The following is a 6,000-nucleotide window of genomic DNA, read 5'->3' as shown; positions in this document are numbered from 1 at the left end:
TTGGACCTATTTCACTAACCCTGATTAGGCCAACTATTGGATTTACATTGATGTTTAAACAAGATTTATGACAATCTGGTTTCGTTTCTATGAATTGAGATATTCCTTGACTATGGTTTATCTTAATTGAAGAAGTTTGAGTCACAGTGACTGTGCATCTCAGAGATCTGGTCTTGGGTTGGTGAAATCCAATCATTTCTAATGAGTTAAATTGAACTGAAAAGAAAGCGCAAACTAACAGTATGGTTTGGTTACCTACATTGCGTCTGAATGATGGTGATGCACTTATAACATGTTTTAACTATGGTTCAATACGTCTCCCAGTGTCTCTCTGTGATCGGAAATCCCTAGGAAATTAGCATGCAATATGGTTGAATCAAATTGTGGTAAATTGCTTGCATTTTTCTGTGATCATTAAGTTATTAGCAACACTAGAGGGGACAGGAAAACATTTGAAAAGATTTCCGCACTAATTGCAATCAATTCTCCCCTTTGAGAGAAGCTTCCGGGGGCTTATAGGTCTTCTGCTTGACTAAGGATTTCATGGATCTGTCTCTTTTGTGTTCACAATTTTACGGTAACAACAGCTACAACAATGCCAACCTGACATAAACAGAAAATCTTTTTAACGTTATGACATTTTTATCGTGTCCAAAGATATCTGACCACGTTTGCATACGGGTCACCTCTGCATACCTACAAAGTGTTGGCCAAAATGGCCCATAAAGTGATACAATTAACATAAGTGAATAATATGTGATTGGAAACGTGTGAAAAATGAAGCATACAGAAATGTGACAGACCACGATGAGTTTTGGCCTCCGTGAAAAATGCCTCTTGCCTTAGGGTAAGAAAGAAAACCACTTCCCCCCCATAAAAAAAGAGAAGATAAAGAAATAAGTTGGAGGAAATCACTGCACAGCTTTTTATGTTTCTCTGAGTGTCAGGGATTTGCGGTCGTAAAGATAGTGAAAGCTCAAGAGCTGCTGCTCACTGGAATTAATCAGTTTAGGTTTTGGGCCCGAACTAGAAATGTCAGACCTTGCCTCCCAATTCTTATAGGTGATTTCTTAAAGTAGAACAACACGCTAATCCTACTTTCATATAGAAGGTCAAAGTTGGTCAGTGAGCCAAGAAATACCGTATCAGAGCATCCTTCCTCTTCAAATGCTAGGAGTATAAATTGTGGAATTAGTGTATTGATTGCACACTACGACTTCAAGCAATCACTTTTACACCCTTGACAATATTATTTTATCCTACTTTTGCAGTACTATTATGTGCTGTCTTTGAGTTATTCTCCCAGTATGGGAAGTGACAGCTTGAATTTATTCAATAAAGCAGGGCAGTTAGGGAAGCCAGTGAGGCAAAAAGAAGAAGGCACCGCGTGAGGGTGAGAGACAGCTTTAGTGCCTGCTAGCCTGCCTGCCACCCCAAATAGAGAGGGATCTCTGCCCAAATATTGCACTGATCAATACATTCATACAAACACAAGTCCATCATTTGTTACCTCTTGGATTGTGTCCTCCCTGTGATACACATTGCAAATGATACTAGTGAAAAAACAGAATGAAGACGACTAATGAAATTTACGTCGATATGCATTTCCTCAGTGGAACAGATCCATAGTTTTCATTTGTATAGTGAAGTGTTCCTCACAACTAAGACATGATACTAGAAACTAAGACCGTCTCCCCCCCCCCCACACCCCATTTAGCTCAGATTGGACACTGGCAATTTATCAACACTCAATACTTATGTCATTTAAACAGCTTGGTCTACATTCTCACTCGAAGATCATTGGGTAAACAAATTGCCATTGTCCATAACTGTCCCTTATAATGAGTGCTCATGTGACTGCCTAACATCAGAACTGAGACAAATCAACAAAGGGGTGGCCCTTAAAAAGTTTCTCCCTGTTCCTCCCTGTCAGTCTGGTGTAAAATGTACACAGTAAAAATCCATACTTTGATTATAACTCAGACAACATGCAAACACAATCGTCCTTTCAAGACGAACTGTGAGTACAACTGTGCAGTTTATGTGCAGTGAAGTTCTTGCAGCAACCAATTAGTGCAATACCTTTTTCACAGATTTCACAAAGCAGGCACAGTACACGCCATCTGCCTCCTCCTGTTCAGGGAATGCCCAGCTTTTCTGCTCCAGATGTTTAGCTACAGGCTAGTGTTAATGCAATGATCCACACAGCTGGTTTAGAGATACTGAGCCCACTATGCAAATGGTTGTCATTTACAAATGGTGAATTTCAATGAACCTGAATAAATCACCTATCAAATATCGATGTGTATTGCTGATTCATGCTACTCCACCACTGCTTGTTTTCGCTGTGTAACAACCATGTAAGGAATCAGATTTCAAGGATGGTTTGATTCTGACATCTTTGATACTGTCAAATGTGCACAAACAGAGGGACTATTTTTGAAAATGGTGGTTAAACATTTAAAAGAGTTAATGGTAAACATGTAGAAAACAAAACACACGCGTACGCACACACACACACACACACACACACACACACACACACACACACACACACACACACACACACACACACACACACACACACACACACACACACACACACACACACACACACACACACAAGTTATTTATCTTTGGATATCAAGAAAATGTTTGTGTGTGTGTGTGTGAGTGTGTGTGTGTGTGCGTGCGTGTGTGTGCGTGTGTGTGTGTGCGTGTGTGTGTGTGTGGTTAGAGATACATATTCCCTTGTACAGTTGGTCGGGAGAAAAAGCAATATTACATGTGAGCTCTGATTGATGCAATTTCCCATTTATAATCTCATTTGTAATGGTTTTCCCATTCTCTCCTGTATATCTGTCAGTTTCCTCCCTCTCTATTTCATTATGCTAGATTTATACCCTCAAGTAAATCCCTGAACAGGAAAGGCTTAACCCTAGACACTGGGTCATTTTCCAAAAATAATGGTATTTATGGTTATATTCATCAAGATAGAGTTGCAAATGCACAGAGAGGACCGGAGAAACCACGTTTTCCCACTGCTGCATATGGACTGTAATACAAAAATATGAATTAGTGTGTCAATGTTATGGATGACAGTGAAACATTAGTAAGGAGTGTATCAAGGGAACGGATAAATTCAGAAACAATAAGGACAGTGTTAAATGATGGATGAGTGTGGGGGGGGGGGGAATAGACATACGTCTCCTATGTACTTTTGCATTGAAGTGACAAGCCTGAACCAAAGTAATCTGACACATCTTGATCACATCACAGTCCTGATCTTTCTGTCATACCAGGGATTACAATAAAAAAACAAGGGTAACAAGGGTCAGATATGACATTTCAAGGAAGTGACACATGACAGGACAAACAATTAAGTGTCACTGTGCTGACCTTTGAGCAACATTTTTACACCATGACCCTATATGCATTAGTCACCAAGCCAGCAGGGCTGATGAGAAAAAAAAAGTCTGCCTTCCTTGGCTCGCCTTTTCTTGTTCATCCCCCATTGGCCCAGTGTTGTTCATTGTTTGGCCATTATGATTTAAAAGATGTACAGCACTATGGAGATAGGAGCACTCGTCGTTTGTCTTTGTCTGTTCCGGCTTCAACAGTATTCAGTGTGAGTCACAGATTCCCCACCTCACACTTTATCACGGCACACACACACACACACACACACACACACACACACACACACACACACACACACACACACACACACACACACACACACACACACACACACACACACACACACACACACACACACACACACACACACACTGTAATTTCACGTTTGCATGCGAAGAAGAGCTCTGGATAGGACGAGAGCAGAGGAAAAACAGAAATGAAGATGCTTCTCTCCGTCCCCCTTATCGAATAAGGTGCCATTGTGCTGGCCTTCCAATAATACAGGGGCAAATTAAACTTTTTAGCATTTTATTATTTGAATGACCTACACAGTGAAATTACAACAGAAAACGAATCCTTGAGGAGAGAGGCCTCTATCAATCTTAGGAATATTCTAATGTGGAAGCTATGCAATCGCATCTCAGAAATCAGCAAGGTAATTACTCATGCGGACAGCGCAAAATGAAAGAAAAAAAAAGTCGCGTTCTGCTGAGTATCCATTTTAGAACAAGCAACAAAGCAAGCAACGGTTGAGCTATAATCAGACACATTCTGCTGCTAATTTTTGAGGTGGTGAAGGCTAACTTTGATGAAGCATTGTGGTATGAAAGTTAGCTAAATGGCGGGAAACTTGATTCAAACGGACTCTCTCATGCCACAACCTTAAATAAATGGAGCAGATAACTGAGGATAACAGCAAAGGTCACATGAAAATGAGACCAACCGCAGAAGACAGTGACAAAGAAATGACAATTAGATAATGTAAAACTAGGAGTATCAGTGAGTTTCAACTTTCCAAAGCGCAACCTCCAAAAGGAACACGTGCAAATAAACATTCTTTTTTTTTCTTCACAATTTAATATGTTTTGTATTGCAAAATGTTCAAACACAACGTTTCAGCAAACTGCCACAAATGACCTCTAGGATGTAAGAACCTCAAAGGGTTTTAAGGTTAGCATGTATTCCTTTAGAGTTAGGGCTGACTTCCCCGTATAAACATTCACTGGTGTGTAGAGCCAAGTCTTTGGCCTGCGTAGTCTGTTAGTTTGCGTTGACTGACTTAGTTTGTTATTGTATAACTACCACTTGGATAGCTTCATTCGTCCAGGCTGTATCACATCTGGACGTGTTTGGGCGTCCCATAGGGAGGCGCACAATTGACCCGGCGTCGTCCGGGTTTGGCCGGCGTAGGCTGTCATTGTAAACAAGAATTTGTTCTTAACTGACTTTCCTAGTTAAATAAAGGTTAAAAAAAATAAAATAAGTAAAAACGAACAAAAACATTATCTTAACATAAACCCTGTAGCATGATGTACAACGGTGCCCATAATGGTGTATAAGCATACAAACCCTTTGTTAGAACCAAAAGACAGAAAACAGAACACTTTATGAAAGGTTTTGGCATGAATCGTATTAGAGTAATGGGAAACAGTCATCTAGATTCATTTAACTCAAGTATAATATTCCTTGTTTAAAATATCACTAATGAGCAATCAATTACTTAAATGGATGATAGACTAACCTCCAAAGGGTATACAATTCAAAGATTTGATTGAATAATTGATTCACATTGGTTAAATTGTAACTTGGGAAGATACATCCACTGACAATAAAGAAAGATGTTTCCCTACAGTCCATTTGATAACATTAAGCAGAGCAGGTCTATAAGTAAGGTATTTTGATGGGTACTTATCAGTGTACAATATAAGTCAATGTTGTTAAACCGTTGCGTTATCTGAAGCACAGGAACATTTTCTGTTCATATAACATTAGTAGTGAATACCATCGCTCAACAGGCGGAGGAGATGATTTGAAATTACACAAATCAACAATATTGGGGGCCATTTTTCATTAAAGTCCTAGTTTTTGCACCCTTTTCAACGCAGTTTGCTTAGGTCTAATTTGGTTCATAGTAATATTAGTACTTACTAGAACAGCAAGAGGGGAGTGCTTATGTAATTAGTAATTAATTTACAAATGTGTTTTCAGTCATCTGAGGCATTGGGCAGTATGGTCTCATTTCTCGGTGACAGCTGGCGGCGCTTTCTTGTGATTCACGATAATCCACTTTTTATTATGAAGGAATACGGGTATTTCTCTATACAGCCGGGAATTAATATGTAATACACACGGAGGGGACGTTTGGGTCTCAGTTGTATTGGTACAAACCAAAATATCTCCAAAACATATGTTATTATTGTTTAGAAAAAAAAGATACAATTTAGAATGGTTTGACATCCAAAACAAAGGCTAACTAGCTGATGTAGTCGTCAATATCTCAGGATATAGGCTAACCCATAAAACTATGGCTGGATGGAAGGATTTAATAAATGGAACCCTTTTAAAAAGGACTTGGAGACA

The sequence above is a fragment of the Oncorhynchus masou genome, chromosome 10, assembly GCF_036934945.1.
Source record: "Oncorhynchus masou masou isolate Uvic2021 chromosome 10, UVic_Omas_1.1, whole genome shotgun sequence".
Classification (NCBI taxonomy): Eukaryota; Metazoa; Chordata; class Actinopteri; order Salmoniformes; family Salmonidae; genus Oncorhynchus; species Oncorhynchus masou.
This window is presented reverse-complemented; position numbering follows the sequence as displayed.